Here is a 13,971-nt window from a genome sequence, read left to right as displayed (position 1 = left end):
ATGCACTTCTGCACAACAGCCGGCACTGGTAAGCACAGGGAAAACACGAGGAAGGACTTGGAACGAGATCATCAGTAGACACTGGAAAGCGACAACATTGCTCAGGCAACTTCCTGTGGTCCGCAGTTTGGCTTTATCCCCTGCAGTAGCAGATCATTTGTGGACAGCGTCAGCTGACCACTGTCATGCTACCATTGGGTATGGAGTCGTCAGGTGATGCAAACTGTCATGGTTGCATCCATGATGGCAACCGCAGAAACCAGGCACGGCACAGTCCCTGGTAGTTCACATGGCACTAGGTAGAATTTTCAGCAAATTACCCTCCGCTGCACCTGAGGTCTGACCCCACGGGAGATCAGGGAAAGCCGGCGCAAATGTGAGTTACAGCCGATCCTAGGCCACAACCTGACATCTCCATTCTACTTAAATGTTTTTTAAAAAATGTTTTAAATACAATTTATACAGTTTTAAAAGTTTTATAAATAAAGCAATAATAAATGAGACTCAGATTCTGTGCCTTTTCTCCCTCTCCACCTGTATGCTCAAGCAGCTTTATTCTGGCACTGTTAAAAAGAGAAGAAGAATGTGATTATTTGACGTTCACTTATACAGCCCAAAAAACGTGAATATGGTAATAAATATAACTCCCCCTGCATAGTGGATATGGGTATTCAATTCCAGCAGACTAAGAGATACGCAAATATAAAACTCTACAGCATAGTGTAAACATTTTAAATGAGATAAAAAAAACAATAATGTAATAGTCAAAGCACTTAAGGATATATGGTAAAAAAAAACTAATTTATTAACACATGAACACATATAAAATGGATATAACATAGAAATAAACTGTTCAGCTGTGGCTTGGATCTTCCAGCCAAGTTGAGATCTTTGAGCAAGGCAAAACGTCATCTTTCATGGACAAAGTTGACATTTTGTCCGAGAAAGATGAAGTTTTGCCTCGTTCTGAGATCCAAATTTGGCGGTGAGATCCGAGCCAAGACCGCTCATATCTAATATAAAATATCATCCAAAAACATGTAGAAAAAGGCATAAAGTCAGAATGGCAACTTTACCAGAAATTACAGTCAGTGGATGTAATATAACGGGCTCCAGAATCTCCTTTGATTCTGTAGCTGCTGCACTCCTGATTTACCCCACATGGCCAACACATTTCAAGACTACAACTTCTATTTTTCCATGGAGCCCCCTTTTAAAAGACTTCTAGCTCTATGCAGAGGCGTCACTAGGGTTGGTGTCACCCGGTGTGGTAACTCATGGTGTCACCCCTCCCCCCCATGGGCCTTCTCCTGTATCACACCACATTGAATCCTTAGTAATGTTTTTGTACTAGTTGTACTTGTAGATCATAATTCCTGAATATCACTAAATGAAATGGCAATAGTAGTGACATAAACACCTAACAAAACTAACTAGTTTTAATTTTAAAACGAAAAACCTTTTGTTATCTACCGAGCCCGAAAAAAAGGGCACGACCTCGCAGTAAGGGACGTGGGTTCTGTCCTACCGAAATCACACATAGTATCCCCAATTCAAATTACTCCACACAGCAGCATAATTTTATTCACATTACACCACATAGTACTGTCCCTTATTCACATTGCGACACACAGTAGTGCCCCTTATACACAATGCCCCTTATACAATGACCGCTGTAGTAGTGTCCCTTTTGCAGTGCCCCCTGTGATAGTGCCCCTTATGCAACGCCCCCAGTAGTAGTGCCCCTTATGAAATGCCCCCTGTAGTTGTGCCCATTATGCAGTTCCACCTGTAGTAGTGCCCCTTTATGCAATGCCCCCTGTAGTTGTGCCCAATATGCAATGCCCACTGTATAAGAGCCCATTATGCAATGCCCCTCTAAAGGAGCACCTTATGCTGTACCCCCAGTAGTGCCCCTTATGCACTGCCCCAGTAATGCCCCTTATGCACTGCCCCAGTAATGCCCCTTATACAATAGCCTGTCATACAGTACCCCCAGTAGTACGCCTTATACAGTGCCCCCAGTAGCGCCTCTTATGCAGTGCCCCAGCAATTGCCCTTAAGCTGTGCCCCAGTAGTGCCCTTAAACAGTGCCCCCAGTAATGCCTCTTATGCAGTGCCCCCAGTATTGCCCCAAGTAGTGCTCCTTATGCTGTGCCCCCATTAGTGCCTATTATTCAATGGCCCCAGTAATGCCCCTTATGCTGTGCCCCCTCCCCTGTGCAGTATTTACCTCTAATCACAACATGGTCTGCACTGGGGTTGTCTGGGTGCGGGTGGGTTGCGCACTTGTTCAATAAATGTTCCTCCCTTTTGGCTGCCGCTGTGCTCAAAGTCGTTGTCCCTCCTTCTCTCACAGGCTCCCATAACCACCTGCGGAGCCGGCGTGCAGTGTGCGCGATGACGTCATTTCGGCCTGCGTCCAGAATCACACACAAGCACAGAGATTCTCTGTGCCTGTGTGTGGCTCTGGACGCTGGCCGCGTGAGAGAAGCAGCTGAGCCCCGGCGGAGTGCAGGAGCAGTCACCAGCGGCGTGCGGCCAGCTCATGTAGTCGGAGAGGTGCAGTGGTGCCGGGGAAGCGGGTGTGCCGTGCGGACGTGTCACAGAATGGGGTGTCTGCTGCTCTTCTTGGTGTCACCCCTTGAAGGGTGACACTCGGTGCGGGCCGCACCCCCCGCACCCCCCTAGTGACGCCACTGGTTCTATGTCTACTTCTAGTTAGGCAGTGAGTGGAGACCAGAAGTTGCGGAGCTGCAGTAGTAAATGTAGTAATACAAAATATATGCACAAGTAATAATATATAGAGTGGTTGAGGTTAAAGAGTCCTGAATAGCACAAAACAGGAGTGGCCAGATAGGTTTCTGTATAGTGCAGTTCGTTTGTTGCAGTGATGCTGCTGAGTGTGAGACTTACTGTCTTACCCACAAAGGGCACTTCCTGTCAATCACTGAGTAATGGGTCTGCCTACTGCCTGCGTTCACATTCCCGATCGCAGCACCTGGTTCGTGCACGCGCACTGCGTCTTATACGCATGCGCAGATTGTGAAAATCGGTCGAGTGTGTGCATCTTAGCACTTGCAATCCGTTCTGAATCAGGCTCTCTATTCACCCAGTTGTTATAATGTTCACTGTCAGCTGGCATATAATTATTAGCGTCTTTGGGTTTGTAGTATACTGTATGTACTGATCTGTGTTTTGGTTCCAGTGAGACCAAATATTGGTAAATGTGTTGATATTTTTTATTGAAGAGACTAAGTTTATCTTCTAGAACAGGACTCTCATTCCCTTATCCACATTTTATTTTATATTTATACTGTATGGTTGACAACTTTTTTACATTAATAACAATTTTGTGCTGCAACATTTTACCTAGGTTATGATTTACAATAATTTATATTGCATAAAACATTCATGTTTGTATTGGCAACAGTGTACAGCATTTAATTTCCCTAATAAAGCTCTATTTTAATTTCTCTATTTAACTATACCCTTTTATTTATTGGTACTTATTATAGTTCTAGATTTATGGACTGGTTATAGTAAATATTCTTCATCACACCGACGGATATATGAATGTCCAAAGCTCCATAATTATTTACTAAAGGTGTGAACAACTGCTATAAGCATCTGTATCTATCACTGGCTTGGCGTATATACACTTTGGGGGGAATTCAATTAGCCGTGGTACTTTACTGCTGGCCAATTGATTGCCAAGGCTAATTTAATTAGCCCTGGAGACGCTGGACTTATCGAGGGTGTGGCCACACACACACCCCCACATTAAAAAAAAAGAAAAAACAATGGCTGCACTGAGGAGAGCAGCTCTATGAGGAGGGATCTGATTGGATCCCTCTCAGGTGGAGCATCCTGAAAAGAAGCCCAAGACTTATATTGAGTAACGTCACATGAAGATGGCATTACCCATCGGGACAAAGCACTGGAATGTATCACTTTCCAGTGCTTAGTACATATGGGGGTATGCAGTAAAAGCCCATTTAGTACAGTAAATTAAGGCTTACAACACTAGACATTAAACAGTCACAATATTGTACATTGCCCCTACATAACTGTTATTGCCCCGTCCATAGCTCCCTCCTTGCCCGCTTATAGCTCTCTCCTTGCCCGCTCCATATATCTTTAGTATCTCCCTCATATCTCTCTCATTGCCCCCTCATTGTCCACTCAAAATTGTACCTTTTTTGGGTCAAGTTTCTGCTGCTGCTCATTCCTATGCTCCTCATACACAAATGAAATACAGTACACACCACAGACAACGTCTAGGGCACAAGTGATGGCAGGACCCATAGTTTTACCACTTGATAAACATTACATGCATTCATGCTGAAAGTGTTTGTTAATGCAGTATCTTGTAAATAAGTCTATTTTGGACAGCCTGTTGTCCTGTTCATTCTTTCCACTGTGTTGTGTATCTTTCTACTATGGTAGTCAGTTTGCATTTATGTTCCATTTATTCATCTTATTGATTTATGTCTTGATTTTAGTTATATGGGGCTTATTTATTAATATTTGTAGTCTTGCCCCAATCTTAAGGATTCATTATCACTGCAATTCATTGCAATCAAGAATGCTTCATAGCATGAAGGTATTATTACTTAGTCGCTTAGACAGGCATTCCAATAGGAGCCTGTTTTGGTAATCAGTAAGAAGTAAAACATTGGGAGGGTTCCAACAGACCCCTCTCCCAGTAAATTCTGCGATCTATAGCCCATACGCTACAACATGACTGCCGGGGTCAAGCTATTGAAAGGTTCATCTTCTGGAGCTTGGTAAATCTGACATCTTAGCAGGAAACTACAGTATGGGGGCTGCTTCTGCTGTTGGAAATAGAGGGACTGTGGCAGATTTTGGAAATGCCTGCTGCAGTCTTTCCTCGTTACAACTAGGTGATGCTTCATTTTTGTGACTACTCCCCGAAAATGGGTGTTTTCAGGGTATATTGTACAAATATACTTTAATAAAGATTCCCCATATTATACTAAGATCAGTATTCTTCTGCTTGCTTAAAAAATATTAGGGAGGATTCATTTTGACTTTCATTGCTGAAATAATCTATAAAGTAGTGAGAATATACTTTGTAAGTGATATGCTGAATTTGTATTAGTCTGCACATACAGTATATGAAGGTTTCATCTTGCATTTGATCTGGATATGCTGTATTTGCGGAAGCGATATCCCTTAGGTCGAACACAAAAGTATCATTTTTGTGTGGCTATTCATTTTATTAGCGTTTTTAGTATTTATAAACCAAAATTAGATTATACTTGATAGCTGGATTATTATTCTTACAAACACATTTCGAGAAATGTGATTCTGATTTATTACAGATATTTAGTTATTTCTCTGGAAACAAATGATATTTTTAATCTACATTTTATTGTGTTTTTTTAATCAATACATTTACTTCTATTGCTCACAGGTAACCCTATTCTATATTTATGGAGGTATGTTATAATCTATATATTGTAGTTGCAAATTTCTTTCTTTATTCTTCCAAGCCTCAGTGCTTTATTCTTAGATTCTATTATTGGCAGCTGGTGTCTAGTACTACAACAATGCAAGATCTAATGATATGTATTATGCTACCTTTTGACATTGTGTTATATAGTGGTCTATAATAAATGTTAAAATCCTTTTTTATAAAGAATTAAAGAGCATCTGTCACACAGTATACACACAGTGGAGATCAAATTTTTTCACAGCCAATATTCATGAGACATTGTAAAGGTCAGTGCTTTGGAACTGCAGAAGCTAAGATAGTAAGAGGACATACCAATACAGTACAGGTATCTTGTTTTGCAAGCACCGAGTCCGCTGATATATGTCATTTCATGTATTGCAATAACAATGGTGTATTGTACTTAAAATCTGTATGGTATAATAATATATTATATTGTAAAATAGAGGTATTGGGCATATCATCTACTGCTTCACACTATACATCATCTACAGCAATAGTTGTATTGAATATGGATGAGGAAACAGAAATGTAATGATTTCATTATATGTCTTAACCCCTCGGTGACGAGAGGTTATAAATACTGTGGTAAGCACTAAATAATAACAGCAGGACTAGCCTAAATGAATAACCTATATGATTTATTAATAATTATAAAATCAAGGAGATTGATAATTAACATACTCGGGGGAGGGGTGTGTGTAAATTTCCACTTATTAGCTAATGTAGGACATTTAAATAAGGGTTAAAAAAGTGAAGGTCCTTTGGAAGTATTATATATAGTACTTAGCCAAGAGCTGATTATGTGGAGGCTCTTTCTAGCTTAAACATACAAAGGATAATGCTGTCAAAGTCTTATGCATATGCATGTGGTGTCAAGTACAGAGTCTTACTATCAATTGCAAACTATAGAAAACATCCCCAAAAGAACATTGAGAATTATTCATTTTTATGAGAATTATTTAAATAAAATTCCTTAGGCGGTTCCAATGTATCTGGTGTGAAGTTTTGATCCTATTCACATGAAGTTTTGATCCTATTCACATGTATCTGATTGGTTTATAGAGACAGTATAACAGACCACTGATTCCATTCATTTAAGTATTTAACAATGGACACGGTTCATACAGAATATCCCAAGAGATAATGAGATGCTGCTGCTTTTGAAAAAGTTTAAAATAAATATCTTCTTTGAAGCACTAATTTATCGATTTGGGGGGAGTCCCCTCAAGGTACGAGTAAGTGCGGCTATATGCTGCACTTGTGATAGCTCTGGGCTCACTGATTTTTGTTCACAGCTCCATAGGGCAGCTTACAAAAATCCATGAGCCTGGGACAAGATCGTCCCACAAGGCGGGTGAGTTGCGAAGTTCCATTGTCACTGTTACTATGCCATCGCAGTGGCAACTTGCCCCACCTCATTGCACCTAATAGGATTGACCCCTAAGAGTTAATTGTTTTTCAGTTTGTCGCAACATTGTTCAAAAATGTTGCATGTGTAAACTTTGTTACATATAACAGTTACTCTCAGCTGTTATTGTTCAGAAACTTAAATCTACAACATTTTAAATGAATATGTCCTTCAAACATTCTTACACATGGAGGTGACTGTACTGAAACTCTGAAACAGTTAATTATTGTGATGCCTGTGGGGGTATTTGTGTGGTTGTGAAATTAATGCAGTCCTGGGGCCTCTCCTACTGTTGCAAATACTGTTGTAACCCTTGGTTTACCATAGATCTTCAGGTATAGCAGAGTATGGACTTTAACTGGGATTATGGAAACTTCTTGTTGGTGCCTCCACCCAAGCCTTGACTTCAATAGCTGTCCTACAGCGAAAAAGAGGACAATCAGCACTAGACCAGATAACAAATCAGAATAAAAAAATGTGTCAAAACCAACATAACAGCTGTTGTAAATAGCAATTCTCAAACAGCAATGTGTTTGCGGTGCTCCCAGATTTTAAGTACCAAAACTTACAGTATATTGTGTTTTGCAAGAAGAAGCAAAGAAAAGACAGAATAAATCTGGGGCACACTTTTGAAAATTGATAGTATTATGAATATTTTTAAAACATAACTTTAATAATATACACTAATTCCCCTAAAAATGTTTTTTTTTTTGTGTTAGGTTATTCCACCTGGGTATATATCCTATAAGACCTAAGTTAGAAAAAGAGTGAAATCCTTTTCGAAAGTCTGAAAGCTAATGTGGTCATCCAGAATGTGCTGCTAGATAAAAATACCCAGCAATAAGTGAACTACATATATTTCCTCAATTTGCTATCCAAAACATGAAATATAATTATACGAAATCTGAGGTTTGCTACGATAATATAGACCCAAGAGATCTCTATTACTTATATGTCACTAAATTTTGCTCTCAATCAGGAGTGCAATTATGTGATGTAAAGACAAGTTCCCTTGCCTAGTTGTTTCTCAGGATAACATCTTAGACTACAGACAGTAAGACAGTCTACTTTAAAACATCTTGCAAGGGAATGTTAATGGAGACAGCCATGATGGACTGATTAATTGCAATTAATGTCTGCATGTAATTAATATGATTTGCTTGACCTTAAAAAGAGTCTCCACAGTATTAAGGCATCAGCTGTTCTCTCAGCCACTTTCAAATTAAATTATTGTTTGCGAGGAGAGCCAGCGATAATGTCTTTCCTTTGTGAAATTCCTCATCTAGATTTGTTGCTGGATTAGTCACACTACCTAAGCCACCGTCCTGTGCTCACTGCAGAAGGGAAAAGATGGATACACGTGAATGACTGCAGCAAACACCCAGCTACGTTACGTATAAAGTTGTCGCTTCCTTCTTTACTTCAGAAAAGTGTTCAGATTTAAAAGATAGAGGGCAAAATTTACTAAGCGGCGGTTTGGTGGCAGTTTCTATTCTAATCTAAACCTCGGGAGTTTGGTGGCAGTTTTGCAGCGGTTTCTAAATGACAGCCCTGTTCTATTCTATTCTAGAATGTGTTTTGACTGTGGTTTGGCGGCTGTTTTGCTATCTGCAGATTTACTAAGTCCAAAACAGCTACAAAACTGCCATCAAAACTCATTTTAGAATAGAATAGAACAGGGCTGTCATTTATAAACTGCTGCAAAACCGCCACCAAACCCCCGGGGTTTAGAATAGAACAGAAACCGCCACCAAACCGCCGGGGTTTCGAATAGAATAGAATCCGCCGTCAAACTGCCACTTAGTAAATTTTGCCCAGAGAGTTAAAAGGTTGACAATGTCTAGATAGACAGCAGATGTTTGACAGGCAAAAGATCGACATGGAAGAAGGTCGACAGGTACAAATGGTCGACAAAAATGGTCAACACACTAATGGTCAACACATGTTACATCTGAGTTGACCAAACCAGACTCCACACCCCCTTTTCACTGAACAAACCTGCCTGTAAAGTAAAAAAGGGACTGCTGGGAGGATTATAACACTACATTTGATACATTTTTTAAAAACGTTTCACTTTAGAATTTTATTTGTGTACTTTTGCATGATTTTTGCATGACTCATCTGCAATAAATATTAAATTATAAAATGAGGTATATATTTCTGATCTGTGTGTGGGTATTGAAATATAGAGTCATTTCAATTGACATATCTGTAAAACCTGGCTCTGTCCCTAGAAATGATAACTATAGCAGTACAGTACCTGCATATTCCTGTATTCATGCATGACTTTCCCTGGAACACTGTGCTGCCATATTACAGAGGCAGCTTCCAAACATATGATGGCAGTAGAAGGGATATTCTTATGAGAAAATAGCAGAAAAAGACAATCTTGTAATCATCATGATGCTGCTGGCTGAAGGCAGAAGTACCGCAAAAATAATTTAGAGGCTGCTTTACTAAATTTGTATTCAGATGGCTAAGCTAGCTTACCTTATGTGCCATCATTCCCATCTACTTGCCCCTTTTGTGCCATCACTCCCCTCCACATGATCCTTATAATGAGGGTTCTGATGATATATGCCTTGTTGTGCTGTCAATCCCCACCATATGCCCCTTTTGTATGATTGGTCCCCCACATGTGCCTAAAGGGGTATAAGAAGGAGAGTAATGGCACACAAATGGCATGTGGATGAAACAAATGGCACACAAGGCTCATGTGGGGGGGAACCAATGAAACAAAAGGGGCACAATGAGGGGTCTGATGGTGCATAATGGTGGAAGGGACTAAATACAAAAAAGACATTTGAAAGGGTCTAATGCCCAAAAAGGGGCACATGGGGCAGTCTGAGGGTCAAATAAGGTGCATGTTCAGAGGTAAATTCTGATGGGTCCCAGAAAAAATACTAGGACCCCAATTTTATAACAATATGTGCTATTAATGAGGCTACTAACTCCTTTTCATAGGTAAGAAAGGGGTTAGTAGCTGCACATTGGCAGACATAAAATAATCTCCAGGTTTCTGACAGTCACTGTGACAGGGTGGATGTAAAAGATTTACAGCCAGTGGTGGAAAAAAAGGCGTCATGATGTCAAATTTGGGGAACCCTGCAAGCCAGCTGCAAGTGCCATGGACTGTGATGTGCCCTGTGCAGCAGCAGTGCTCATACAGCCCTAGTTATTGCCCTGTCTAGCTGTAGCACATGTAATATATTACAGCAACCCCAGAACCGAAAAAAATAGAGTGTGACTATTTATTCTCTGGAGGTTCTAATAGAACATGTATAAAATCCAGCAGCAAAACAAAGCAGTAATATAGCTGATTCATACCTTCTACTGTCGCTCCTCCTCAGAAGCAGAACACATACTGTAGGTTTGTGCTGCTTCCTGCATCCAAGGGAATAAAGCCATCTTATTTCCCACCCACTGTATGCCAGACCTGGAGCAGGAGGGGCGCAGCAGGGAAATCTGGGCATACACATAATCTATTTTGGGTGCTCCGGCACTGCAACAGTTGGAAAAAGTTTTATGGTTTGAGACAGCAGCCAATGGTGCCCCGAGATCATATAGTCCTGGACAATGGCACTGGCCACACAGTACTCTCAAAAGCCCTGGCAATGGGTTCTTTGAACTGCACAAGTTTTGCGTTTACATTTGCAAAAAGTAGAAATTTAGAACTGGACAAATTGTTTAGAACTGGATACTATACAGTGTTATCCCCAGGTAAAACCTACATTATGTGATATATCAAACTGGAAATTGGTGGTTGGAAATGAGACCTGACCAATCCATCCAAATATATTATTCCTGTGCATTAATCATAAATCCGATAAGACTTACAAGTAAATAAATTATAATGAAGCTGGCTAACATTCGCTTTGGCTTCTTGAAGTGTAATTCATCTTGTAATAAACCTCAAGTGGGTTGAATCACATTAATATTCCACAGCCAAGAGCTGTTTGTACCAGCATGAAAAAACAAATAAAAGTACCTCAAAGCATTTATTAAGTCGTACCACAATCTAACACCAACAGACACTCATTTGTTTTCTATAGGAAATGTGACCTTTTCCAACAGGTGCAGTAATTTTGTATTTACTGTTATACCAGCAATATTTAATATCCAAAATCATGCGTATTACAATATAAATATCCACATAATGGAGCTAAATAATATATCTAAGTTCATACTGTAAAAAAAATATCTAGTACATATTTTCAAATTTACTAGTAGAACACTGCCAAAAAAAGGTTTAAGAATAACTCCACCCAAAAATTTCAGATAATAAACTTGGTGGGTCATGTACATTATAGCTATAGGAGTGGACAGGCTTGGGAAAAGGGGTGTGCGACAACACAAGTGCCCCCCTGGGCATAGGTTACCAGACACCACCCCCAACCCCCTCCACCCTGGAACATAAACTATTTGAACTCCTCCCCCCTAGGATAGATTATCCATCTATGCAGGGTGGCGTTCACTGCTACTATTTCCACCCCATAGCTCAGCCAGCTACCAGGGAAGATGGAGCCTCATTTTGAATCCAAGATTGCAGATTTGAAAGTGCTCTATTCAGATACAGCACTTTCACATTGGCCATCTTGGATTCAAAAAGAGTCTGACACTGCACTGCGAGCCGGCTGTGATGCAGGTAGTAGATGCTGTAGGTAGCGGTTGGGGCTGCCTAAAAGTTGTGCAGGTGCACACACTGCATTCGACAATAGTTATACCTTATGATAATCATGAGACTGACGGCTGATATTGCAAGGTGTTTTGGATATAATTTTTAAACCTTACTTATTATAAAAAGAAATGGAATAATTCACACCAATATCAACTTTAAAATAAATTACAATGTTTTACTTAAAAAGCAAATCAATTCTACATGCACCACTGTATTATGGACAAAGCAGACTTATAACATAAAAAAACATTAGTTCAGCAGAGTAACAAAATGATTATTTGCAATGCCTAGCATAGACCAACAAGGTGACAGTCAGCCCTGTTTATACTTACAGCCCAGCGCCCCGCGACTCTCTCTCTCTCGACCTTCCTTCTCTATTGCTCAACCCGACTGACCGACCCCTCCCCTTTTTGATCAATCTTTTATACATTTTCCCTCTCTACATACTGACATATTATAAAATGGCGAATAGTAATTAAGTCAATATTCATGCGCAATAAACATTTCACTGATATATTTTAATCATAACAAAACCTATAATCTCCTTTCTATGTTCTCAAAATACTGGTGACCGCTTATAGGCCAAGGCTATTCTGATTAGCTCCCTTCTTGCTTAGACAGATCTGAGACATGCTGTCTTCTAGTCTGTTAGTATTAAACTAACCCATGATTCTGTCTTGCTAGTGAAGAAATAGTTTATCACAGTTCTGATTTATACCTATTTCCGTAATAACACTTATACCTTTTAGATTAAACAATATTAAACAATAATAACTGTTGCTTCAGACAAACACCTGCCTACTTTAGAGAGGGTAGACCTCATCTCTAGGTCTGAGGCCATTCGACACGTGACGGTCCTTCGCAACTTACAACTAATATATATCCTGAATCATTTAATGTTTAACTAACTCATTTAATGTTTAATTAACTTTAATGTTCTTCCTGACGAAAGAACACATTAAAGTTCTGAAACGTTGATAAGAAAGAGTGGGCTGTAAAGTGCTTATTTCAAGTCGTCCTGAGTGCCGCCGGGTGGAATTCTATATATATATATATATATATATATATATATATATATATATATATATAAATTTAGGCCAGAGAGTCTCCCACAAATGAAAATATTTTAAATTAGCCTTTTATGCCTCGGTGTATGCAAAGGGCACACTACCTTCCATCACATTTGTCTTTCAGGCAGGTGTTTTTAAATAGGTTGCTGTTGTGTATACCAAATAAGCTAAGATTTATGCATTAGATTTGTCTCTAAAAGAAACAAACATAATATTGCCTGGAGGAGAAATGAACATTAAATTCACCTTTGCGTTTCTAAATGGAAAAGTTGTTTTATAGTAAATACATATTGCTAAGAGTCTACTGATCACTTTTAACTGATATTTACAATAATTAGTTTTATATTCCTCTATATTTTATTCAATCTTTATAAAGATATGTATATATTACAAAATATAAATCATTAATATGTTCTACTTGGGGAAAATAAATTGCTGAGAATATATAGGAGAATAGGACATTGGTTAATTTGGTTTTGTGAATTAGAGAAACAGCAATAATGGCCTAACCACAAGCATTAACCAGAGTACCAGATTCAACTATCTCTTGTTACAGGAAAGCAATGGACTGTATAGCAAGCAGACTGAAAACATATTTAAATGCTAAAAAGACATAATATAAAAATGACAAACCCTTTTTTCAACATTGTGTAATAGGGAAAAATGTTCTTAGATTTATGGGACACTCATCAATTTCAAGTTCCAGTGTTGTCTTTCAAGCAAACACCACTACCGCCATTATAAAAATTATTATTATTTTTTTTAAGAAGTTGTACAGTTGTGCCTGTGGAATTTTAGTTTATATGTTTGTTGACAATCTTAACTGGATCTCTGTAGAGCTGGAGAGGGCCTATACAGTGGCTCTAAGTGAAAGTGGGCTGCTGTTATAGGCACTCCAGTCAACAACTGACCTGTTTGCAGCCACTGCATCGGCGCTCTCCTGATCTGGAGACTCTTAAAGATCTTTTACATTGCGCTACATACATTCTGACTGTATATGAGCACAACGACCCCCCTCAGCACAACAAATGTTGGAGGATCCCCATCAACTAAGACTGTAATGGTGTTGATTTAGTAAAGATAAAGGGGGGTACTTATTAAAGCTTGGAGAGAGAGAAAATTGTGAGACCTAAAGTACTGACCAATCAGCTTCTACCTTCTATCTGGCCTCCCCAAATCCCATCTCTCTCCTCTCCAGTCTGTCCTTAATGCCTGTGTACGGCTTATCTTCCTCTACAAACGCTCTACATCTGCCTCCCCTCTCCTACAAGCCCTCCACTGGCTCCCCTTCCTTTTTAGAACCCAATTTAAGGTTCTCACGCTCACTTACAAA

The sequence above is a fragment of the Taudactylus pleione genome, unplaced genomic scaffold (assembly GCF_031769625.1).
Source record: "Taudactylus pleione unplaced genomic scaffold, aTauple2 ptg000069l, whole genome shotgun sequence".
NCBI classification, from domain to species: domain Eukaryota; kingdom Metazoa; phylum Chordata; class Amphibia; order Anura; family Myobatrachidae; genus Taudactylus; species Taudactylus pleione.
This window is presented reverse-complemented; position numbering follows the sequence as displayed.